The following is a 26,104-nucleotide window of genomic DNA, read 5'->3' on the forward strand; positions in this document are numbered from 1 at the left end:
TGGCCTCCCCTCCCCCAGCGGTTCCTCCCTTTGTGCCCAGAAGGCCACTCACCAGTGAAACTTCGCTGAGGCCTGCTTCCCAAGAAGCAGCGAGGCCCAGGAGCTGGTGAATTTAGGCTGCTTTCAGCACCATGGGCTTAAAGTGATCCCAGTTTTCCCCTTAAGCCTCCAAAAGGTGGTGAAGGTTGGCTCTGACCATGGCAGCCCCTTCAGAGGGAGCAGCATTGTTGGGGGTTGTGCCAGGCCCAAGGTGGTAGCTGGCTTCACAGCCCTTCCTGGCTTCACAGTATGGTTCACTCTTGATCAGGGCGGTTCTGGGGCCTTTCTGGTCCTAAGCCCTCTGTGAAACACCACAAAATGTGGACATGCTGACCTCTGAGAGAGCCTCACTCACATCTGTCACATGAAGGAGTTTTGTTTTATTTAATTTTAATTTTATGTACATGGTGTTTTGCCTGCATGTATGTGTGAGTGTGTCAGGTCTTAAAATTACAGCTGCCATATGGGTGCTGGGATTGAACTTGGCTTCTTTGGAAGAGCAGTCGGTGTTCCCAATTACTGAGATAGCTCTCCGGCCCCTGTTGTTAAAATTTTAAGCCAGGGTTTCAAGTCTGTGCTGGCTTGAAACTTACTGTGCAGTAGTTGAGGACTTTGAACTTCTGATCCTCCTGCCTCCACCTCCCAAGGTCTGGGACTACAGCCCTCAGCCTAATGGCAGTTTATATTTTGTAGGCAGTGGAACCCAGGGCTTCGGCATGCTAATGCTAGCCAGACATGGTCACTTGAACCATGCTCACAAGATAGTGCTTCAATCATAAGTGAAGACCAGTCACAAGGGCATAAGTAAAAACCTTCAAGGAGGAAAACAGAAAGCTGGGGAGAATATATCAGAATGAAGTTGTCAAGAACATGGGGGAGGCCTTGCTTCTGTTCTTTATGTGGATTGAACTCTGGCACCTCATTTCTAAAGATCCAAGGACCTTAGCTTCAGGGTGTCCTGTGACCTGGTCCTGTGTTGTCCTGACAGTCTGGGGCCTGTGAAGTACCACAGGGGTAGAGCAGAGCTGTGCAGTGGCCAGTCAGGCACAGCCATGGCCTGTTAGTGTAGCTTCACTGCCATCTGCAGTATTTCTCTCTGCTTATCATGTTTAATTTATTAATTCAGCTGTACATGTTCAAATAATAAACAAAGGGGGATGACACACAGATTTAAAACACTGTAATTCACCCTCATGCATTCTCTCTGCTCCTAAACCACTGTCTGAAGCTACTTTTCTTCATCGTCAACACCCTGCTTGAGTTTTCTTTTCACTTTTATGTGTGATTTGGTCTCTAGAAATTGTCTGCAGTCACAGAGACCCATTGTTAACAGGAAAGCTGGCCTTGTAACAGGTGTCATGGCTGCTATACGCTGTTCCTTCCCCTTGTTCTGATGTTGGGGAGTGGGCAATGCTGGGCAGCAGCCTTGTCTGCTGAGTGACCTTGATAGTTCTCCCAGCATTGGTGTTTTCAGCCATTAAAAGCAAGTGGCAAGCAGGGCAGTGCAGGGCCTCAGGGCTATGAGGAATTCAGCATGGTGCTTTGCTTCCTTACAAGTGCCCACTGCATGTACCCTTGTATACCAGGCGCTGCACGTCTGGTTTACAGAGTCACCTTGTGGGCTTGTCAGTCCAGGCCAAGGCAGACCTGTGGGGAAAGCCAGGAGGACCACAGTGGGTCCTGTTTGGGTTTGGCAGTGGGGAACCCATTCCTGGAGAAAGGCCTGAGCTCTCAGTAGGCAAGTATCAGTAATGGGTTGAGGTGAGGCCCTTGGCCCTGGGCCATTTATTGATTGCCTGCCTGTTAAATGTAGTGCCTGTGACCTGTCTGCTGGCACTCCCTCCCAGAGTACTTTTTAAAATGCCCTTGGTTTGGGGACCTGTGTCCAGGAGGCAAGAGAAGACTTACTAATCTGTGGAAAGGACTCAAAGAAAACATTGAGGCTTTATCTTTTAATAGTTTTATTTCAGAGCTGGCACATAACATTGCCAGGTTGTCTGTGGCTGCGCCATCGTCATGGTCATCATGTGTTGGCTGCAGGGTGACAGGTCTCACACTCTAGTTCTTAGTTGTGTTAGACTATGGCTGAGGTGTGTGTCAGTGCCTGGGTTTGTGGGACGATTTGCATTGCCGTTTGTAAATAAGTACTGCTTTGAATACCCACCTTGATATGCCCGGAGTGAGGGAGCTGGGATCCCCAATTTAGATGTTTGACATAACCTGAAAGTGAAAGGATCAAAAGTGTATCTCAGGAGACTAGAAGAGCCCGATGTTATCACCTGGCTGAGACTTCCATGTGGTTTGCAGGAATCCCAGGCTGAGCAGATACTGAGCATGTGGCCCTCAACTACTGAAGTGCCCTAAGAGACTGAGATGAGGTTAAACCGGATGCTGGAGCTCTTACTTTTCCTGTTGCTTTCTACCTCATCTTCTGCACTGCTGCACCCAGCATGCGGGTCCTAGAGTGGTGAGGGAAATAGGACCAGGAACTTGAGGAAGGGGCAGGGATGTAGGGCAGGTTTCTGTCTGCAGGGTCGCTGTGCCTGGGTGGGGGCGCAGATGATGAGATGGAGATGGAGGGGGAGGAATGGAGAGGGTCCAGGAGAACAGGCGGGGAGGGAAGGGCTCATTTGCTCTGTTAGGGGAGGAGCTTAGTTGGCAGGAAGGTTCTTTCCTTCCCTGTCCCCTTTCTGTCCCTCCTTTGTACTATCTTCTGTCTACCACTCTGCCTCCTTCCCGTCCCTTGTCTCTTGGCCTTGCTTTGCCTCCCTGCAGTTCCTGCATGCTGCTTGGCTCTTTGCCACTGGTAGTGCCTGTTGTACTAGAGTCAGAGAAAGGCTCTGGCCCTAGTTTTTCTTGCAGAGCTGGTGTAGTTTTGTGTGCTACCAGCTGTTTTTTCTCATAACTGTCTCTTCTGTCTGGAAACTGGAGGCTCCAGGAGAGACTGGCAGATGCTTGCACCTGAGATGGTTTTTTGGAGCTTGTCTCCAGCTTGACACTTCCTTCAAAACTCCTAGCCAAGGGTAGCTGCTGGAAATGAAGAGCCTAAGGCAGTAATGAGTTCATCTCAGAATGGGGGTGTGGCAGAGAGGGGCCAGTAGACTGGCATGGGCAAGAGCAGATCTTAAATAGTGTGGCCTGGTTGGCCCGCCGTATGCCTTTTGGGTAGCTAACTGTGCTCTGCACTCCAGGCAAGAGAGAGCGCCCCAGAGGCTGTTCTTTTTCTTCCGAGCTGTTTGTGGGCATTGCCACCCCTGTGAGTACTTGAGTCTGTCTGGCCTGGGTCAGAGTAGGCCGGCCAATGGAGACAGTGGGTGGGCAGCATGTGGGTTCTCTGCTTGGTCGGTAGGCTACAGGACAGGACCATAATCTTTCCTGTAAATGGGGCTGGGTCATGCTGCCACCAGCTACCTCTCCCCCCAGGGCTGTTTTCATCCTTCTTGTCCCTAATGTGTCTAGCCTCCTGTATACACTTCTGCTTAAGATGTTGTCTTCTCACAAAACAACAATAAAGGAAGGGTTTTAAAGCCAGCCTGTGCCTCGTTGACCAGTTCGCGCCCTGATTCACGAGGCTGGATGGAGAAGGAGATGGCGTGCCCTTAAGTTTCTCGTACACCAGGGCAGGCGAGTGCAGCTCTCCTTTGCCTCTGCCCTCCCCCTTCGTGCAGAAGAAGGGACAAGGCAAGCGTGGTGCAGGCTTTCTCCATTGCCTCGCTTCTGAATCGGCATTCTTACCTATGAAATGGAGGTCACGATGTTCATAGCTGGACCAGGATCATTGAAGGTGGTGTCACTCTACACAGTGAGTGTTGTCAATAGTCTCAGAAACCAGGTAGGCGACAGGCCCCTTTGTGCTCTGCTGAAGAGAATAATAATAAAGACAGGTCTTTCCATGCAGAGGCACAGAGCCACACCTCAGAGCTGGTGCCCCCTCATAAGTGGCCATGAGACTGAGGCCTCTTGTTTACCTGGTTGCTCTGTCCCCTGGCCTGGCCTGTGTCCTGATCATCCAGGCCCACCAGCATTTTGCCAGTCTAGGTTGCTGCTGAGTGTCTGCTCAGCTCTGACTTCTCTGGGAGTTCCTTGGTTCCATGGCTCTTTGTGCCTTTGGTCAACTCTTTGGATGAACTCAATGTATATGAACACTGTGGGCAACTTTGGAGCAGTCTGTCCCTCCTGTCCAGCAGAATTATGGCTGAAAGGCACGACTTTCTGGAAGACCCTAGCAGGGTTGTCAGACTGTGTCTTCAGCTTCAGACATTCTTGTGGGTAGCAGGAGATTGGGGATTTTGCTGAGCTGGCCATTGAGAGGCCTTCCTAGTTTTCCTGACAGTCCTCTGCTGAGTTCTCATAGTCTACCCTCACCCTCTAGAGGCTGGACTTGTCGCCTCCTGCTGAGCCCTCTAGCTGGAATCACGGAGGATGACTCCTTTCTCTGCAAACAAAGGAAACTGAGTCCTGGGCTGGGAAGAGGCTACCTTGGCTGACAGAAAAGGGCCCCAGAGGCTTTTCAAAATTTCCCTCAGCCTCAGCAGCATACTGGTGAGGTCTCACCTTGCTCCCAAGGCTGTCATCATTAGCAACCCACTTCCCCTGTTGGTTCTGGGGGCCCTTGAGGGGAAGAGGAGGTGGTGGTTGAGTGTAGGCTGGTGACACTGGGAAGGAGGAACAGGCCACATGGAGCTCTCAGTGTAAATAAAGCCGTTGGTGTACATTAATCCTTCCCAATCACAGGGAAATCAGAGACAGGGACATTGCGATTTATGTGCAGGCATGTACTCCACTCCCTGTACCCCACAGGACAGAAATGGAAGAAAAACAAAGGGAGAAAGGTTGGCTAGGGGGCGTGTCTGTGGAAGACATCACAGACTGACTTTTTGTTAACTGTTAAGCCGTAGCTCTTCAGTATGGTGAGTCAGTTTTCCTATTTCTAAAGGGATGGTAGTGGAAGAAGTACCCGTAAGCTCCAGAGGGGCTCAGAGGTCCAGTCCCCTTGAAGCCTCAGTCCAGGTTTTCTGGTGGGGACCCAGTCACATGGTTACTGTTAGAGTTTGGCAGAACACTGAGGTGAATGAAGTGAGGATTGTGCTGAGTATCGTCTGCAGGTAGGTAAGCCAGTGGGTGCACTGGAGGGAAACAGGCAGAAGGTGAAAGTGGTCAGACTTTGGGGGGAGGGTGTCTTCCTGGTTGGGTATGGGGCATGTAGCTGTTCCCAGAGAAAGAGTAGGAAAGAGGAAGGAAGAAGAGAACATTTCTGAGGCCAGGGGTTTGCTAGTGGTTGGCCTTTAGAGGCTCCTGACGCTGTATGTTTGAAGCAGTAAATTCCTAGTAACTAATCTGCGAAGTGTTTGGTACTCTCAGCCCCAGAGAAGTGAGGTTACTTCTCATTTACAGCCCAGTGGATCCAGCTTCGAGAGCCAGACTCCAGAGACCAGGCATGTGTGTATCTGTTCAGCTCACTTCCCAGTGCTGGTTATTGGGGGTAGTTGATGCCTTTTTTGCCTTAGGCTCCCTATCTGTGATGTGAATGTATAAACTCCACATGCCCACATCTGTGAAACACGTTGGCCAATCTTGAGTGTGGCCAGCTCTGGACTGTCTGAGGTTGGGCTATGGTCCGCTGCTTACCCTCACTTCTGTTACCAGGTAGTCATTATATGTAGAAAGGTGTTGATGCTGGAGGCAGCTACTCCCCTGTCTGCATTCCGCCATACTGTGGAAGCCAGGAGGAGCTTTTTAGATTTAGATACAGTGTGTCAGACTGCCCCCAGCACACAAGTGTGCGCCCAGTACCAGTAAGCAGGGGTTGTTTTTGTTGTTGAGTGTTAGCTTTCATTATGAATTATTGAAGGCCCCTCTTTGGCCCTTGCCTTAGAATTGGAAGCAACTTAAAGGGGGGAAGTATACCTAGAGTTAGTGATTGGCAGACAAGATAAACCACATGGGGTGTGCCACAGAACCTGGAGGTACCAGAGATTGCCCCACATGTTAAAACCTAGGGACTAGAATGGCCCCAGGCTAGTCAAGGCATCCTGAGATAGCCTTTCAAGCATGTGGGGTGAGGTATGAGACTAGGACTAAGTTGGTGGCATCTGCACTTGCTTCTGCTGTTCTCCTTGATGTGCTAATGTCCTTGGAACAGAGTCTGGCAATTGGCGAGTATAAATGGTGGTCTGGTGAGGTGTTCCTTTCTAAGATTGCCTGCAGACTCTTTTTTTTTTTTTTCCCCCGGAGCTGGGGACTGAACCCAGGGCCTTGCGCTTGCTCAAGCGCTCTACCACTGAGCTAAATCCCCAACCCCTGCAGACTTGTTCTTTGCCAGCTGGTATGCTCCCTGTGGGTGGCATCCTTGGCAGCAGTGACATCAACCTGTCCCCCAATACCGCGAAGAAGTAGTTGGCCATGTCAGGTCACTTAGGAAACCCATTTGGCGGGATTCGAGAGTTCAGGTGTCAGGGCTGTGTTGTATATGGAACTATGCTGAGAAAGATCAGAAAGAACTACTGAAGTCATGGGATATTCACCATTGACCCAATGACAGGACAGGAAACCCAGGCTCTCGTCCGGTTCTGTGTCATGGGAGCTGACGGCCATTCAACCCCACACTTGGCTAATTCTTGGTGATCTGGAAGCCTTTCCTGGTCTGTGTCATGCCTCAGGACCACTCTTGTAGAGAAGGACTATAATCCTCAGATATAATAACCCCCTGTGCCCGTCACTTTATACAATAGTCTCCTGTATACAAGCTCATTGGTACCACCCTCCAGCAGTCCTGGGGCAGTGATAGACAAGGCTTATTACCTTGTTTTGTTGATGAAAAGGCAAAGGGCTTTACTGACTTTCCAAAGTCACACGTCCATGTCCAGTTTATGGTGAAGCTCAGAGTAAAATTCAATCTCAGGACTAGTCAGGGTGTTCAGGGCAGATGGTAAATGCTTGGTACACTCTGGAGCGTACCTCCTGGCTTCAGTCAGATGCTGCAAACTGATCTCAGTAACTTTCTGCCAACCTTGGGTTTAGAAATTTTCAGTATTTCATTGAGTCATTATTATTCAAATAACATGCCTATTCAACATGCAGCCATTGTCCTGTCATGGGTGACACATGCTGGGCTGGAAGTTGGCTGGGGTGTACCCCTTTTTCCACTTGTTTGGATTTCTAGGTAAGGGAAAGTTGGCTGTTGTGTGAGTGGAATCTAGTTGGAAGACCTATACCTGCCTGGCAGAGACAGTCTTACCAACTTCCAGGAAGGCTCCAGAGAATCTTAGAACGAGTGGTGCCTGGTGTTTGAGGAAAGGAGGGCCGTTTGATTTGGAGTGCCAGATGGTGATCCAGAAGGGCATAGGGGTGGGGGTGGGGGTGGGGGTGGGGGTGGGGGTGGGGCAATGTCTCTCGGAAAGCTTGAACCTTGCTAGCTCAAAGAAGTGAACGTGCAGACACCCTCCTGACATCTTGAGCTCCACTCTGCAAATAGGTGTCTCTTGGGATGTCCCCCTTGGGATGTCCAAGGATGGCTCTTTACACTATGTATGACCCTTAGGATGTGGGGCTCTTAAGAAGGTTGGGGTGAAGAGGTTGGCAAATGTTGCTGTTCTGAGAACGTAGTCCAGCTCCGGGCATCTCCATGCATCAGGTTGGATGTTCTCGTTGCAGTTGTGAGTTGCACGCCTGCCTCTTTGTCCTCATCTTTCCTCCATGCAGACACAGGGGTATCTGCTGTGCTCGCCTAACTCATGCCTGTTCTTTTTTGATCACATAACTCTTCAAAAATCAGCCAGTTTCTTGCTGTCAGCCTACACATTAGTTTTTCTTGACCTTGGATTTCAAGGTGTTTTTCATCTATTCACCTGGCTGCCTGTCCTCTCATTCATAAAGTCATGGTCATCTGACTTTGTGCTCACGGGAAGTCCTCTCTAGTCATTCCTGCCTTGACCCAAGGAGCTGCTGGCGGAAGTTCAGCTGACCCGAATTTGAGAAGAACGGTTGTACTTAAAATACAGATGTAAGGACAGTCCACTGTAACAGCCAAGAGGGACCCTATGTGATGTGGGCTTCAGTCGCTCCTGTTCCCTTTGTAGCAGAGCCTTTTCTTTAAGCCTAGTCTTACAGGGAAGCCCAAATAATAAAATAAAATGGACTGCTGTGAGTTAGGGCAGTCAGGGACTCCTGCCAGCAAGCCGCTCTTCTTCGAGCTTCCCCTTGTGCACCTGTTTCTGGGAGGGTTCACCTTTGAGGGAGCACTGTGTAAGATTCCTCTGATTGGCCAGGGGCTGTGACTCAGTGCTAGGGCACTTGCCTAGCATGTGCAAAGCTGGGTTCCATTGTTAAAAATAGCAACAAAGATATTCGTGATTCAGTTGAATCTCCAGTGTGTGGGTCCTGGCTAGGAGGCAGTAGCTTATATGACTAAGGGACCCAGCCTTCTCTTCATACTGGGATGCTTTTTGGACCCATTTCAGGAGTGTATCCAGAGCTCTTAAGAAATGGGGGAGGTTTTGGTTCATGGGGATTCACTGCTGAGCCATTCGAAGGCTGAGATCTGGCATGATGGGACATCAGCGAGGGCCTCTAGCCTACTAGACAGCAGGCCTTCATGTTTGAGTACTCCTCAGGTCCCAGAATGTCCCACCATTATGTTCTTTTGACCTTCTGACTTGTGTCACTGGGCACCATGTCAGCTAATGTTTCCCATCTTTTAGTGATCACTGGTACCTTGCTGGCTGTGCCACACTTTACCATTCTGTAATTGTTTTCTGGTCTTCCAGTTGAGCTGCTTGGTAGTATGATTGTAAGTTTCGTATGTTGGAAGTAGCACATAGGCATGGTGGTACTCTTAGATGTGGCACTGTTGGGTCTTGTACTTAGAAATGCAAGTCTGAGCTGTTGAGCTCTTTGAGAGGACTAGAGTTCAGTTCTCAGCACTCGTATTGGCAACTCAAAAGTGCTTGGCAATCTAGCTTCTGGGGACCTGATATCCTCTTTTGGCTGCACACACGAGCACATACACCATGCACGTCCATTAGAACATCCTTAACATTGTTCCTGATAAAGCAGGAAGGGACAGGACCAGCTGTAGAGGCAGCTTTGGTCCAGATAAAATCAGTCCTGGAAAACCAGAAGGGAGGCCTGTTGCTGTTTACATGCTGCCTTCTCTGGCTAGTCTGGCCCCAGAGAGCTGGGCATTGCCCCTTTTCACTTCTGTACCACTCTAGCAGCAGGCCCTGTGGGGATTTACTACATATTAATTGATTAGATGTAGATACTTTCCCCTGTGTACATGCTTAGTAGTTGAGACCTATTTATTTGAATGTATTTCGTCTTGAAGCCTTGCAAGATGGCACAGATTAGACTGTAGTGGGGGCATCAGGGACTTGGCTTACAAAGAGGTCTCTGTCTCCACTGTTACTGTGTGAGTATTGCTGATCTCATTTATGACTGGCCTCTCAGAAGGAGGTGTAAGGGGAAGGGTAGTTAGGGGCCAAATAGACTGCAAGATAATTCTCTGTTCTTCTGCCTGTGTTGATGATGGTTTTGGAGAAGGGATAATTTTGGGTATAGTGTTTATCATCCGGAACTGAGTTGATCAGGTGGCAGAGGAGGGCAGTCTACTGTCAGCCTCTCAGAACTTTCTGTGCTGTTTACAAGACCCCTAGGAAACCCTGTAAGATGTAAATGGTGTCATGGGTCCCTCTTGGGCACAGAGTTGAGGTCCTAGGATAGTAGCGTGATAAGTGAGCATTGACTTTCTGCTGTCAAGGGAGGGGATGCCCGTGAGACTGGGAGCAGGTTTGTTCCGGTACGAAGCTGCTTCTTACCAAGGTGATGCCATGATGGCCCAGGCTGTGGAACAATGAAGGGTTTGGAGAGAGTCGCCATGATTCTCCCCATGTTGCAGCACTGCCTTCAGTGGTTTGGGCAGTGATGATGTAATACCTACACACACAGAATCGGCTGCAGGGGGCATCTGAGGATGTTCGCAGCACTTGGGACTTCAAGGCTCTGGGGAAGCAGATAATCCAAAGAGGTCATCAAAAGACCTGAGAAAGTGCCTTCCAAGGAGCGGGGAGACCTTCATAGACTACTTCAGAGCCTTCTGAGTGCTCTGTAGACAAACATTTTATCTCAAACCAGTCGCTCTGAAGTGGAATTGGGATTAGCATCCCAGGTGAGGGGACAAGCAGAGAGGCCAAGTAATGTACTCACAGTCACACAGCTAGAGCGTGTTCCAGACAGGATTTGACACAGACAGGCATTCCTAGCATTTGGTAGGTGCAGCCTATCAGATCTCACAGAAGACTGGGGAGGAAGAGTCACAGGAATCTCTGGGCAAGGAGAAGGCTAGAGAGGTCAGAGGTCTGAGAGATGCTAAGGTGTCTACCCTTCCGCCCCTCACAGGCAGCTCATAAACCAGTGTTGCTTCGTTCAGTTCCCCACTGGGCGCTTTTCACTGTGGTCCTGAAATGGCACCCTTACTGGTATTTTTGGTCATTGCTTTCTTGAGGTTGAGAAGAAACTTGAATCCCTGGTGCATCTCCTGTAGGAAACACGCACTGACAAACCCATGGCACGGCTGAGCATGTCTACTCCTGCCCCCTGGCACCTGGGCCGCCCGGGGCGTTTTGACATGGCGTGTGATATCCTTACTTCGTTGTGTGGCACAATAGGGCCTCTGTCGATATGCCAACTAATTAACTTTAACTTTGCAGTGTTGCCTCATCTCTGTACTGTTCACGCTGCCCGGCATCTTCCTGGTGAGTGTGCGCAGAAGCTCTCGGTGCCACTGTCCATTGTTGGGAAGCAGCAAGCTTCCATCCCTCTTCCCTCCCCACGTGTATCCTTCTTAGCCTGATTTCCTACCACCCTTTCCAGGGAAGTGGTGGGTGCTCCTTTTGGGAGAGGCCTTTCTTACTGGAGGCTTTAATTTTAGCACAGACCCCACCAGTTTGTACTCCTCAAGGGCAGGGTTGTGTGAGACCTGAGAAGATGACATTGCCAGCAGCTGGTGAAGCGGAGCTACTTAGTCCTGTATTGCCAGGTTCACCTTCAGTGCCGGAGGAAGTGCCCTGCCTGGGCAGGGAGGAGGTGGGGCTTGTAAGGAGCGGGTTTTCCTGTGTGCAGGAGGAGGGTTGGTAAAAGGCAGTTAGCCTGTGCTTTTGAATAGTTTGGGTGGACCATCATCTTCCATCTCCTCTCCCCACCTTCCACATGTTTGATGGTAACCTTGGGTTAAGCATGGTGTCTGTGGGATTTATTGTCTGTTTCTGTGTCTTCTTGAGGAGTGTTTGTCTTGAAAACACCGCTCCTTATTTTATTTAATAGTGTATGGGATTTGAAGGCAGCTGGGACCTTACCCTTTAGCAGGATACCCTGCTCTGCTTTGGGCCTCAGTTTTCCCATCTGTGAAGTGGAGGTGCTGAGCTCTAGCCTTACGTATGGCCTTTGTAGCAGTGTGCTCTACTGGAGTAGTGTGCAGTCTCGAGCTCTAGAGTGTCCTTACTGCCTGCCTGGGGCAGAGAAAGGTTGGTTTTTCACACCGCTGTGGGCTGTGCACATGGTTAGCCTGTGTGGCCGAGTTCTATTTGAGATAGGGCAACACCTGAACCATAAACTCTCCTGAGGCCCCACCTTGCCCATGAGTCTGCACCACACCCATACACTTCTTCTGGCAGCTGGGAGGTGTCTTGTCCAGCTCTCCCCAGGGAGCAGGTGTTCTCCTCCAGTGCAAGTCCCCCAGCTCCTGGAGTGGTGTCACAACTGGGAAATCCCATTCAGAGTCTGGGTAAGACACCATCTCCTACAGAGTGCGACACTTTCCGTGGATCTCCCTGTGTCTTCTTGATGGGTTTTTGTTTTGAAAACATCGCCCCTTATTTTATTTACTAGTGTATGGGATTTGAAGTGCACGTCTAAGTGGGAGAAGGGAGGCAGGCCGAGCTGATGTCAGGGATTTTTGTCTGTGTGTTACATTAAAGAACCGTGGCCCAGAGGATGGTTTCAGAGGTAACTGCTGCATTTTTGTGTCGCTCATAACTCCCCAGCCCCTTCCTGACTTTTATGATGTTGTTTGGTTAAGGGCCAGAAAGGGCTGGCAGTGGTGGGGCAGGGAGGAGCTACAGGATAAAAGAAGACAAATATGGCCCCCCCTTTTGTTTTTTGTTGTTTTGGTGTTTTTTGTTTGTTTGTTTGTTTTTTGTTTCGTTTTGTTTTGTTTTTTTTGTATTTTCCTTTTTCATAAATTTATTTTCCTTTCATGTGCATTGGTGTTTTGCCTGCATGTATGTCTATGTGAGGGTGTCAGAGCCTCTGGAGCTGGGAGTCAGACAGTTTTGAGCTGCCGTGTGGGCGCCGGGAAGAGCTGAACTGCTGAGCGTCCGTCTCCAGCCCCTCCTTTCTTTCTGTAACTTCACCCATGTGGCATCAGATGGTTCATTTGGTTCATTTGCTCCTCTCATTTCTTTGAGCTGTGCTGCTTTCTGCCGGGTGGAGACATGTTGCTTACTCACAGGCTGCAGGCTGTGTGGTTTTCTCCTCCTGAGCTGCTGTCAGGAGAGACAAAGCTTGTTTCTGTTTCTCAGATTGGTAAATAAAGCACTTTGCAGTTAGTTCTAGATAGAAAATGGACATGTCATACAGACTGAAGTGTGGCTCACAGAAAATACCTGACCTGGCAGGGGTGCTGTGCTGCAGTGGGCCTTGAAGGTCTGGAGCCTCCTTCCCCAGACTGAAGGTGGTGAGGATTATCGTCCTCTCTGTCTAGGACATTGTCTGGGCAGGCCAACCATTGGCTTTCAGACTGTTCATTTTTCTCTCCTGCCCTCTTCCGTTTTGTTGTTGTGGCCCTGAGGGAAACCGCAGCTTTATAAGCATGGTGGGAGGCCCTTCTGGGGGAGAACTGAGGGGATATACCACTGAAGCAAGACTAGCCCCTAGGGCAGCCTGCATGTGGCTCAGCTGCTCAGATAAATGTTTGGACAGCTTAAGAAGATAAACTAAAACTTAAGCAAATAAAACCAGCTACCTGGTTATGAAGAAAAAATCAGGTATGGGGCCTTCTGTTTCCTGAGGTTTTTAAGCTCACAGGGTGAGGAATCTCCTTATAGCTTCCCTCCCTGGACTGCAGTTCTCCACCTGTGTAAGGACACCGGAAGGAGCTGAGGTGGAGTGCAGGCTTCTGCCTTTGGCGTAGCCTTTCCAGGGGCTAGCTTGAGCTCATGCCTTCCCCCCATTCGCTGTCCCATCAGTTCACAAGGTCCAGGTAGCTAGACCATTTCCCAGATGACAATATAGTTGTGGAGGAAGTGACCCAGGGACACTTGCTCTGTCCTACAGGGTCAGAGTAGTATGAATGAGGCCATGTTGTTTTTCTGAGAACAGTTTCTCTATGTAGCACAGGCCGGCCTTGAACCTTTAGTCTTCCTACCTCAGCCTCCTGAGTGTTAGAATGACTGGGGTGCTCAGATGCACCCCATTGCATTGTGCTCACCCTAGTTGGTGCAGGAACTGTCACTGCTGGCAGCCGCTGTTGCCTATGAGCTCTGGGTGTGGGGTGAGGAAATGAGTGTGTGGTGGATAGAGGAGGGAGGCCTCTGGATGCGGTGAGGGCGTGTGTATTTATGGTCTCCTGTGCTAGTCCTTACCAGAGAGGTGGAGGCGGTGATAGGGGTGAAGACAGTCAAGATGCGGATCCCAGACTGGAAAGGAGACCGTGTACATTCTGAATCCTGCCTTTAGTAGGGCAGGAAATCTCTGCCAGCTTTTCAACCTCTTCTTCCCTCCCTCTTCAGTTCTGAGGGGGATGCCCAGCTCTCCGGACTGTGAGAATGCTCTGGTTCCGTCTTTATTGAGGCAGTGAGATAGGAGTGCATGAGGTAGGAAGGTGAGGGGTCTTATTAGTCAGGCGGAGTTGGGGGAGATGGCTTTTACCTGTGAATGGTAATGTAGTTGTTGCTGCTGCCGGCATTGTGGAGCTGGCACCCAAAATATCTGTAGTGTTTCGACAGGCCACTTGTCTTGATTTTGGTCACTGCTGCTCATAGGTACTCTGTCACCATACACCACTGATTATAGTTTCACTTGTTTAGCTGGGCTTCCAAGAAGGAGGGGAGTGGCCCCATTCCTTGAGAACAGGCTCTGCACCTCCTCTTTAAGCCACTTAGTCCCAACCCAAAGGCCCTTCCTGAATCCCTCCTCGTGAGGGGAGGGCATGGAGGAGTGCCTGATGCACACCTCAGTGGCAGACATCCCACTTCTGTCTCACTCTGTCACCTGTATGGTTCAATTTCTAGACCTTTCTCCTCCTCTTTTCACACCCCTCTCTGTTCAGTTTCCTGAGAAGGGTAAAACCCTTGGGAATTGTACTATCAAAATCTACACCTTTACATCGCAGTAGTGTTTGGAGTCTGGATTTTTACCTAATGTTATTTTGTGAAGTGGTCTTGATTGTTCTTTGTCCCTAATTGTCATAAGTCACTGAGAGCTGGCAGGAAAGCAGATTCCTCTTGTGAGGATTTTCAGAGTTTCACAGTTAGCACTTCTCCCACCAATGCTTATGGGAGGGTTTACATTCATTCTGCCAAGGTAGCTGTGGCATGGCCCCCATTTTGCAGATGAAGAAGTTGAGTCTGAAAGATGGTAGATAGTTCAGTAACTTCCCCAAGACCATGTGGCTCTTTACATAGCCCCACACTGCCTCCTAGCTCCTTCCTTCTGGAAACACGTAGGCTTGGACAGGCTTCTATAGATTAGAGCTGTTCCCAGGCTGGCTTTGGATAATTACCCTGAATTTCATGGTTTTGTTGTTTTATAACTGAGAAAAGATCGTCTCAAGGGACAAGTGACTTGACCAGGGTCATACAGTAAATCTGTTGGCTGGATTCATTTCAAGACATTGGTTGAGCAGAGTGGTGACTGTCTATGTCTCCCTCATGTGCTGGGATGGAGTGGCCGACAGAACATAAACCCCCTGATTTTGTGGGCCTCAGGCTGAAGCTTCTATATTCCCATGTTTTACCTCTCCTCAATAATCTGCTGCATGGCTTGTATTTTACCGTTGAAGCTAGACACTATCAAGGAAATTTAGTGCAGAATTTTGAGTTGAATACAGAGCGGTAGATAAATTAGTTTGGGGAAAAGAAGTTACAAAATTGAGTCTAAAATTGAGACTGAGTCTAGGGAGGTGACTCAGAATGACTAAAAGAGCTTGGAGGACCCAACTTTGAGTCTCCAACAGCCACATAAAAGCCAGGTATGATCGCATATGCCTGTAACCCCAGCATCAGGAGGCGGAAACAGGTGGATTCCAGGAGTTTACTGGCCAGCCAGCCAGTGTGCTCCAGGGTAAGTGTGAGATGCGTCTCCAGGTGAAAGCTGGTGAGTGACAGAGTATCGCAGTATGTTACAGGACACTATGCAGTGGTCTCCCCTGGCTTCTGCATTTGTATGCATGGACATGTGCACACATATACAAACACATACATCCCACAGGGGTTTCTGATGGTCCATTCTGGCCTTGAACTCTTGACCCTGGAACTTCTAAGTGCTGTGATTACTGGTGTTTGCCATACTGCCTTGTCCCGGTCTTTGTTCAGCTGTTCTTCCAGCATGTGTGATATGCTGGTCAGTGCTTTGGTTGAGAGAATTCAGCAAACCTGAAGGGATGGCAATTCTGTGGCCTTGAGTTACACTGACACCCAGTACCAGTGGGAGGCTCAGATTTACGCCTTTGTGATTGGTCTGATTTGAGTGTTCCCCTAGGCTGGATGGTGTCTTCTTAGCTTGCTGGGCTGGGTGACACTGCCAGGAAACACCAGTATGGCAGCAAGACCTTCCAAAGCTGCATTGACAACCTGCTGCATTTCCCATGCAGTCTGCTCGGAGGCTCCCTGCTCTGTTCTGACTCTGCAGGACAGAAGTACCCTAAACATTTGAGTTCTCACACAATGGAGCCTTTCTTACTCTCAGTCACCACCTGCAGCTTTTGCCACAAAAGAGTGACCTCTGCAGCCTAGAAGAAGGGGGTGGGGCTTGACCAAGGATGCCAGAGAGGCCTGGTGTTTATAAAAAAACCCTCTGAGGTTGGAGAGAGGCAGGCAAATCCTTTCCATGCCCCTCCTTAGGAATCCTGCACTTTTTTTTTTTTTTTAAAGAAGAAAGGCTATTTTAAAACACGAAGGGCTTGGATGTTCTTCTTTATATCCCCTCATCTGCATATTATCAATTGATCACCTTTAAAGTCCTTTCTGAGTCGGAGAGTTTTGGCTCATATTCCTGCTACAGTGCCTGCTTTGTCCCAGGAGGTAGGGGACTTGTCACTTGGACAGGTGGACAGAAGCCTGGGTCTGAGGTATTTCCACCATCAAGTGGACAAGGCTCTCTCCGCAGCTGCTTTTTGAGTGGTGAATATCATCCCAACTCACATAGGTTTCCATTCTTGTCACAAAAGGCCTGCTTCCACTGTCGCCAATGAATGGGTTCACATCCCAGATAACCTCAGTCCTGCCTCAGATGGGATCTTGCTGGCTTTTGCTTTGTCCGTGTTCTTCTGAAAACATAGTTTCCAAAACTGACCTCTAGCGCCCCCTCTCTGGCCCCTGAAGTGTGTGCAGTTGGCCGGAGGGAGAACAGTGGAGCGTAAGATGCTTCATCAGGAGCTGGCAGTGACCCGCTGTGCTCTGTGGTAGGTATTAACTGTGTTCCCAGGCCTGTTTCCTGCTCCCAAATGCCAACATCCCCGTCTCTTAAGTGAGGTTTAACTTAATCCCCAACCTTACCTAAATGTTACATCTATTATTATTCAGAGCTGTGGGCAGAATCTCCCTGCAGCAGTGAGACCTGACAGGCTGCCTGCTCCGTTCTGCTCTGCTCTCCTGTAGCCCTCCTGGCAGCAGCCGGTCAGCTAGGGTAGCTCCAGGCTGCTAGGGGTCAGGTCACTAGGGTGTCTTTAGAGGTAGATTGGACAAACCCTTTATTCACCAGCAGGAAAAACTGAGGCCTAGGGCCTTGGGGCAGACCTCTCTCCCTTTCCTGTTTCGGAGTCAGTAACCAGGCTCGTTGTGCCAGAGCTCTCTGCCTTCGAGAGAGACCATAGTCTCTGAGAAGTGGTCCTGCACTGAGCTCTGAAACTGCGGTTACTTTGTCTGGGCCAGGTCAAGGCCACTGTGTCCAGATGCTGAGGGCCTGTGAGCAATGGAGCCAAATGTCAGAGTCTGTCCAGTAGGAAGCTCACTAAGGGCAGACAGGTGCTTAGTCTTCACTCGCGTGTTTACAGTATCTGGCGTACAGTAAATGCTCAGCGAGCACTTGTTCAGTGAGTCAAAGGATTTGGATAATAAGACCTAACAATGGATAAGCTGGGTAGTAACCCACCCATTTGGTGGGTTAAAATGGGGGGGGGCTTTTTTTTAAATCTCAAAGGCATTCTTAGAGCTCCTCCTCCCTAAGGACCACCTCCATTCCTGGGTGGCATGCTCTGTTTTGCCTTGAGAGGAGTCCTTCCTCAAAAGCTGCTCTTGGTGTTCAGCAGCCACCTCACCGAGTTCATAGTACACATGATATTCCTGGTGATGTGCCCCCTTCCCATCCCAGGGAGGGAGTGGCATATCCTGCCTTCTCACCTATCACCTGCCCCACCTATCACCTCACTTTTAGTTCCTTCTGAACTTGATGGAATGATCTGCAAGAAAAGGCTGGGTGATGGTGGACCTGCTAATAAGAGGTGCTATGCCTGCCTCTTTACCAGGAAGAAAGACATTAGCATCTTAATTCACTGAACTGGATTTTGTCCCAGGTGTCCCTTTGGTATGGGACCCACGCTGGCTGGAGGATGAGGTATGGGTTGCTAAGTGTCCTGGTCATGAGCCTTTCCTCAGGAGATAAGTGAACTTGCTGAAGCAGAACCCATCCCCATGGTTAAGGCAAGCCCCTTGCTTTCTGAGTATGGCGTAGATCTGTTGTAGCACAGTGGTCTCACCTGGCTAGCACAGTGTGCCAGGCACACTGAGAAGACTTGGGCAGGCCTTCCTCTCAGATATAGATTCAAATTGTAGTCCTGGGTTGCCAGACACTTTCCCTGATCCCATTGCACTTTTTTCCTTAGCCCCTTTTCGGATCCCTTTCCTCCTGGAAGCTCAGTTATTTCTCCTGCTGTACCCTCCTTCCTAGAGACCGTTTGGTCCACTGGCTCAACCAGGCCTGACTCCATCCTTGGAACTGTTACATAGAGTCAGGCTTGGCTTGGTGGGACCTTTCCTCCCTTTGGTCCGTTTATGAACTTCCTCCCTTCAAATGGGAGGGGCTGAGGAAAGTCCGTGTACAGATTGGTTCTTTGGAGACCTATGAACAAATTGTGAATGTGGGTAGAGGAAGGCTGCCCTGCAGTGGAGGAGGGCGTGGCTGGGTGGCTGGGCTGTTGGGGAGGATGCTAAGGATGACTTGCAAATGTAGGTGGAATGCAGGAGAGGCAACTAGCTATGGCAGTACCACAGCACTGCCTCAGGTTGGAATGGGCGACACTGTACCCAGCCAGGCTCTGCCTGTGGAGTGGGAGCGCCTGCAAGGAGACTGGGGGCCTGCTTGGCAGCCGGCGCCTATCAGACAACTGGAAAGTGCCAGTGCTTGCGGGCCATCTGTCCCCTGTGCCTAACTCCCAGCCACCTTCTGCTTACCACAGAAGGGCCCGGCGCTGTTCCACAGCACAAGGGCGAGGCGCCTGCTGGGAGGGGCAGGCAGTTTTCCATTTTGCTTTTGTTTGGTTCCATCTTCCTTGTAGCTCCTGGTGCTTTGGTCTTGCCAGGTGTGTGGAAAGTTTGCCGGCTGCTGTCAGCCAGCCTTTTGGTGGATAGCTGGTGGGAGAAAAAGGTGGGTGTGTAAGCAACCTGTTCACTCTCGCTGTTTGTCCAACTGTGGACTCTAGTCCTTGCCTGGCTGCCTGCCCTTTCTCATTCTCTTGCTTTAATTATAGGAGAACAGCCAAAGCAGGACAACACTTGGGACTCGGGCTTGGGCTGTATACCACCCCTCTTCCAGCTACTTAATGGGTTAAAAATTATGGGGAAGTTCAGCCGACACTTGCAAGATATGGTTGCCGTAGCAACAGGCCTTCTAATCTGGTAGGTGACCCGAGAGACTGGAGAAGATGTAGGGGTTGGTTTGGCATTTCATCATTTCATGAGGCTGCCTCTCCAGCTGGTTTCTTTGCTGAGCTAAAGCTTGCTGTTCCTGCCGCCAGAATTGCTGGCACATTCCAAAGCAACAGCTCGGATGGTGTGAGCAGTGTTCATGGGGGTTGGCCAGGCTCGGGGGAGAAGCTCTGGGGAGGAGGGCCTTTGTGGGGGACAGCCCTCCATACAAAGAAAGATGGCCTGGTCAGTGGGTGTGTCTGGCTCACTCTCCTTATCCATTAGCCCCTTGAAGCAGCACGTCCAGTAAATGCATTTGTTTTCAACGTGTGCTCTTGTCTGTGCTGGTATGTATACTTTTGTGTACATGTACAGAGGCCAGGGAACGTCTTCAGAAGTGCTAATTTCCTACTTGAGTCAGTGTGTCATTGGACCATTTGGCTCACCAGTTCATCACTTAGGGCTCACCAGTTACGGTGAGCTGGCTGACCAGCAGTCCTCAGGGACTCCTGTCTCTCTGCCTCTGTCTAGCATTGGGATCACATGTGAACTCCACCAGGCTGACACTATATGAATTCTGGGGCTCAAACTTGGCTGCTTATGTTTATTGACTGAAATATCTCCCTGGACCCTGAATCTCATTTTATGAGTTTTGTTTTGTAATTGTCCTGAGAGGGACTAACTTAAGGAAACTTGAAAGGTCTTCCTCTAGTTTGCCATGAATCTTCCTTAAATTTGGGGGCTTGTTTGGCATGGAGAAGGTCCCAGTTGTCATGTTTGTGTTCTGGCCTCATCTTCTATTCACCTCCAGATGGATTTTTGTCCAATCATTTGGTTCACTTGGCCCTATGAGGAACCTCATGCCTGGCAGGTACCGGGTTGGGCAGTGCCAGACAGAGTGTCTGGTTTCCACCACTCTCATAGACATCTGTAGCATGTTGTAGGCACAGCAGAGAGAAGGCAGTGCTGGCCTGAGCCTCCCAGTTCATACACGAGGAACCTTGGGAACAAGGGCAGGAGTAGGAGAGAGCCCCCCATCCTATCCTACTCCACCTCTGTGCTTTAGATGGACTGTGAGGGGAGTCGAGAGTCTCGGCCTTGGGGAGGCCGTTTGTTCATGGGGCCTTCAGACTCCAGTGTCTCTCATGTTTTGTGGAGTTAGGTAGGTGTTGTGCTCTGTGGTGGGGACATCTTATTCAAGCTATGTGGGTCTTGAGTGTTTTCTTGTTAATCATCCTCTGGTTTGGAGAAGGGGAAATGGCCGAGGAGTTACCTGTGCTGATTATTTTTGAGCTGCTAAGATGGTAGCTCTTAGATTTGTGTTGTCACAGCAATAGGACAGTGCTGTCATGGGAGATGCCATACAGTTAGGAAACTGGGTGAGAACCAGACCCAGAAGATCCAGCCACCATACTGTCTTCATCATGAGACTTGAGATAGAATGGAGGTGAGTCTAAGGGAGAAAAGGCTTTGAGAAAAGATGAAACCTGACAGGAAGTGAGGTGATCTAGAGAGCCAGTGTCTAACAGGAAGTGAGGTGACTCAGGGGAGACATTGTCTGACAGGAAGTGAGGTGACCTGCAGAGACCATGTCTGACAAAGGTTCTGCACAGGTAGTTTGTGGAGAAGTATGGCTTTGTCCCAGTGTCATTTGTAGAAGCCATCTCCTCTCTAGGTCAGGAAGTCTGGACCCTTTGGCTTTCCTGGAGATTTAAGTAGCCAGATAGTTTCTCTATAGAAGAAGTAGAACTGTATCTTATCCCAGACATCCTAAGGCATTATATGCTAGTTCTGCAATACTGGTGTTTGCTCATTTGTGTGCCCTGAGTTCTGCGTAGCCCAGGGCTGTGCAGACTGCAGTCCTTCATGTGAAGATTTGTCCCCCTGTGCTGTGAAAGCCTATTACTTAGTTGGGGACCATACTGCCCGCTGGCTCACCAGACCCATCTGGGAGGTAACTTATCCCATGCTGGTAGGGTAAGTAGAGGAATGTGCTGAGCCAGCCGGGTTGGTTCTCGAACCTTCCAAAGCACTGTTCCCCCACGGGAACATTCACAGGGACTTTACTACAGTTGGGTGTGTACACAGCACAGGTTGCAAGACAGCTCTCAGAGGACCCAGTCAGGTTTCTGAGCCTTCCTATGAGAATGCCCACAGTTCTTTTCTGTCAGTTTGCACTGTCCTAGACCCATCTTCTTGTAAAGATTCCACATATTAAGAGGAACGTGAAATGAGGAAAGATTGGTTTGCCACATGGCCTTGCTGAGTAGCCCAGGCTGGACTTAAATTTATCTCACTGGTGTGCTCAGGTGCTGAGATTATAGGATTGCAAGCACATGTGACTGATGCCTCGCAAAAATCGTTTTTAAAGTTAATCTCTACTTACATCAATACAGTGTTGCTCTTAGGTCCGTTACTGAGCTTCAGCTGCTCATAGGTGTGACCGGAACCATCTGTATCCTTTCTGAATACACCTAACAGATGCTTTCTCAGAGGCCAGTGGGCCCTCTCCTTCAGTCTGGTGTGTTGTGTGCAGTCTTACTCAATTATAACACCAATGTGGGTACTGTTGTTTTGCTCCCCTCGAGAACCAAAGGAATTATATGTTCTGTACATACTCAATTAGTAGCAGCAAAAGGGTGGGAGGATGGCCCAGTGGTGCAGTACTGTCTAATGTGCATGAGGTGTGATGGGTTCCAACCTCAGCTGGAAGAAGTCACCTGTCAGTCCAGTACCAAGGCTCACTTTGTGCAGACAAGATTCTGGGGTATTTTCCTCTTTTCCACTTTTTCCATGGGGCTCTATTCAGAATATTCCCATGATAAAACATGACCTAGAGTTGGAGAGATAGCTCAGTAGCTAAGAGTGAGCACACGCTGCTTTTGCAGAGGACCTGAGTTTGGTGTATTCAGCACCCATATCAGGTAGGTCACAGCAGCCTGTAACTCCAGCCTCAGGGATCCTGTGTTGCTGACCTCTGTGAGTGTGATCAAGGCACACCTCCACCTCCACACACTGAAAGTAAAACAAATATTTAATAACAGATAAACCCGCAGCACCTGAGAAACCATGGAGGCTCTGTTTCTGTTTCCAGACCCTGAGGTTTTCCTTTGGGGTGACTTCTGCAAAGTCTCTGTGTGGGGTGCTTTTTGCGGATCCCAGGCTGATGCTGGAAGAGTTCTTGCAGCTCAGCATCCTGGGCTTGGGCATCCAGACTTGAACAAGACCCTTTGTGTCTAAGGAGTTGCTGATTGGAGTGCTAATGAATCAATTAGAAAATTACTTGCTGCTGAGATCCTTAGCCAAACTGGGGCTGCTCGAGAGCCTGACAAGCCATCTGAAGGCCATACACGGATAAATCTTTCTTGGCCATGGCCCTCGTAAATCGCACCACAGCCTTTCTTGGGCCTGTTAATCACTTGAGCAAAGCAGGGCTTCTGCTTTGTCAGGCTGCCTTGTGTCTGGCACAGATTTCTAGCTTGTGCCTCCATTTGTCCCAGCGTTGGTGAGCAAGGCCGCTTCAGTTCTCTATAACAGCCTGGGCGTGGAATCACCCAGAAGCACTCTTGTGTCCTTTTGTTTGTCCCCACAGCAGCAGTAGGGAGATGTCCATCTTTATGAGAGGCAGCAGTGGGCTCAGAAAGTGCATGCAACCTGTATTCAGGGCATCTCTTTAGGCAGAATTGGAGCCACAGACACGTCAAGCAGCCCTGTGTTGTAGGCCTTTCCAAATGGAACCCATTGTTCTATTTAGGGGTCTTCACAGCCCCAGTTGGGAATTGTAGGTGAGGAGTAGCCTGCTGAGGTGGGGAGGGTGGGAAGGTGATTTGGGTTAAATATTTGGGGTTGTGGTTTGGTGCAGTGTGACTTGAGGCAGACTGTTGGGATGACAGCCAGCAGCTGAGGCTCCAGCACTTAGTGTGACTCATGTCAGGGCACTAGCTAGGTGCTTGAACTCGAGGGGGGGAGGCGGATGAAATTGTTGTGATTCTCAACTGAGGCCAGAGCCAGCTCATGAAAAAGGCATTTGCAAAAATAATGATTTTGGGGGATTCTCTGGCTCTCCCACACCAGTTTCCTGTTAGTTATACACAGTATAGTCTTCCTAGTCTCAGAACTCTGAAATACGTTTTACGGAGACCGTTACCAGTTCTTGCCTGGAAAAGCCAGCATGTTTGTCTGAGGCTGGAGCCTGAGGCCGTTATTTGCTGGGCTCCTCATTTAATTTGGATTCGTGGGGTATTGGAAGGATGGACTTGAATTCTTGGCTTTCTGGTTTCTTGTTTGTTTGTTTGTTTGTTTGTTTGTTTGTTTTCCCTCTCTGGGGCCAAGGTTGCTTGTTTTAGCACCTCAGATTCTCTTTATTTTTTTGTTTTTTGAAAAAGGGTCACTGTTGTTCTAGAATTCATTTAGTCTAGGTTGGTCTCAAACTTGTGGTCTTCCTGTTGGGATTATTGTCATGAGCCAGCATAGCATGACTTGCTAGTTTGCTCTTTTGTTCCCGAGATGTCCTGCTGTCTGGTAGGTCTGCTTATATATAACATATATTACATATAATGCTCAGGAGGCCTTGGATACTGAGAAGACTGTTGTGCAAGCGTATGTGCAAATCTGACGTCACTGCTGAAGCACCCTGGTGTTATGCTTTGAACTTTGAGTGTGGCAGGGAATGGAGAATGGGACCACAGGTGGCTGAAGCCAGCACAGGTAGGGCAGAGTGTGGAGTGGAGTCTCCAGCCATCCATCTGCCCAACCAGCTACTTGGCCTGCCCTTGTTGACTTGGCCCTATCAATTTCCAGTATTGGAAGTCCAAAGTAAATAAGCCTCGTCCCTGGACAGAAGCAGGCTGGCTTTCTCCCTGTGAAGCTCAAAGTACAACAGCTGTGTGGGTAGACAGCACCAGGTGATCTCCTGTGTGGCATACTGTTGTAGTGAGGTTCCAGGAAATTCTAGTAGGGCATGAGAGTCACATATATGTGGTTGGCTGTGGGCAGGGATGAGGTATATCTTCTTCACCTCCTGCCTGTCACCTTGACATTCAGGTTCCTTTTGAATCTTCTTGTGTTTCTGTTGACTTATCCACCCACCCTCTCCACATCTCTGTGATTTTGACACTAGAGTTGTTTCACTGGCAGGCTAGGGACCAGAGGGCCACCTGGTAAAGCTGACTTTCTTGTTGTACTCTCTCTGGCCTGTGTCTGGTGGTCTTGGTGAACTGTCAAGGTCGGTTGCACAGTGGTAGCTCCATCCTTTTGGGCCATGTATTATTGTAAGAGGGAATAGTGCAGAGGACGAGGGCAGTTGATGGGTAGGTGAGAGAGAGTTATGAGATTTAAGAGGTCTACGTATTTCTAAAATTGCACTAACAGAGGACTATAAGTGAGTGAAGACTAAATCCAAGATCAAGTAGGGCCGTGCACTCCTGAAGGGTCTAGGGAGTCTGTCCATGACTTTCTCTTCTGGTGGTGGTGTTAGTCTTCGCATGCATTCTTTGACCCATGCTATTCCAATCCCTGCCTCTTATGACTTGGCATTCTCCCTGTGTCTGTGTGCCTACGTTTTCTCATTGGAGCAGGGTTCATTCATATCCAATATGACCTCATGCTAGCTTGATTTCACCTGCAAAGGACCTGTCTATTGACAGGTTCACGTTCATAGGTGCCTAGATGTGGGGAGGCCTTGGACATGTTGTTTGTTTGTTTGTTGTGGGGTGGGGTGAGAACACAAGCTAACCTTCCCAGAGGTCTGTGACCTCAGAGGAGTGTTTAATTCCCGTCATAAGGGCCCTTAAGGTTTGTACTGGCCACGGTCACTGTCTGGTCTCAGGTAGCAATAGGAGTGAGATATCACCTGGTTTTTGGGGTGAGAAGTTATTTCCAGAGATTTTTAAAGAAAGCATAAAGGGAATGTTTGTGCATGTACTGGGAGATGGCCTTAGAAACTAGGTAGGTTTGCCTTCCGTCCCTGTGAATTTTGAGGCTACGTAGCTGCTTTTTCTTAAAGAAGGGTGGTGGGGAAGGTAGAGGGTTGCCTGGCTCTCCCCTGTAAGAAGGTTTGGCAAGTTTGTTGGTCTTGTTCCAGGCAGCCTTGGTAGCTGGTAACTTTTACTGGAAGGGCAAATACTGTGCAGTGTCAATATGGATGTGTTTTTGCTAAGGAAGAACATGAAGAGCCAGGTGTGTGTTAGTGAATAGTGGCTGGGGCCAGCCAGCTTTCTCCCCTCACCGAAGTTTCCCATTGCATAGAACCCAGATGAAGCTTTGTAGAACTTACAGGCTGTCTGTCCCAGAAGAGCCCGCCCAAAAGACAGGAGTGGAGTAGAGGCACTTCTAGCTTTTGAGTTGGTGAAACCAACATAGTGTAAATGGGAAATCTGGATTATACGTTTCCTCAAAACACTACAGCAGAACACTACACATGTCAAATGAAATTTCCCACCTGTGCCTATAAACTTGAGAGCACTGTCTGCAGGCGACAGGGCTTGGGCAGTGAGGAACCTGGTTCCCTACCTTGGTTATTCATCATGTCTCTGCTCCTGCAAAACAAGGAGAAGAAAGCTAATTGGTATTGTCTTCGTGCCTTCCCTCCTTTACAAGACCATCCCTGTGTTTGTGAGGAGGACTCCACCCCAGTAGGTGTCACTGGCCAGAGCACATCTCTATGCTTGTAAAGCAACTCCAAAAGAATCCAAGAAGTCTCTGAGCATATTAACTCTCTGCCTTTCTGGGAGTGGCATCTGTCATATTTTGGATAGAAATATTGTTACCTCAGGAGTGATGGAGGCAGAGCATTCTCAGGCCCAGAGTTTGCTCTGAGTTTTTCCCATAGTACGTGCAGGTGTATGCTCTTTGTAAAAGATAGATCCTAAAGTAACCACCGCACCTCAGACCTTCACAACCAAAGATGGTCCTGCTGTTCAGACATGTCCTTCCTTTTTATATTTTTTTCT

At 49.3% G+C, this 26,104-nt stretch overlaps 1 protein-coding gene across 15 annotated transcripts in view; it reads left to right on the forward strand.

The window, feature by feature from the left end:
• Positions 1 to 26,104, forward strand: part of Ssbp3 (single stranded DNA binding protein 3) — a 137,824-nt gene that overhangs the window by 25,342 nt on the left and 86,378 nt on the right. Inside the window, exon 1 of one of the 15 annotated variants that reach the window (XM_039110869.2) lies at positions 16,869 to 18,894. The exons of 12 other annotated variants lie outside the window; for them this stretch is intronic. The gene's annotated coding sequence lies outside the window, so the exon portion shown is untranslated. Of the gene's footprint in view, positions 1 to 16,868; positions 18,895 to 26,104 lie in introns of those variants that run through there. 2 more of the 15 variants (XM_039110871.2, XM_039110872.2) reach the window with 2 other exon arrangements.

Source organism: Rattus norvegicus, chromosome 5 (genome assembly GCF_036323735.1).
Source record: "Rattus norvegicus strain BN/NHsdMcwi chromosome 5, GRCr8, whole genome shotgun sequence".
In the NCBI taxonomy this organism is placed as follows: Eukaryota; Metazoa; Chordata; class Mammalia; order Rodentia; family Muridae; genus Rattus; species Rattus norvegicus.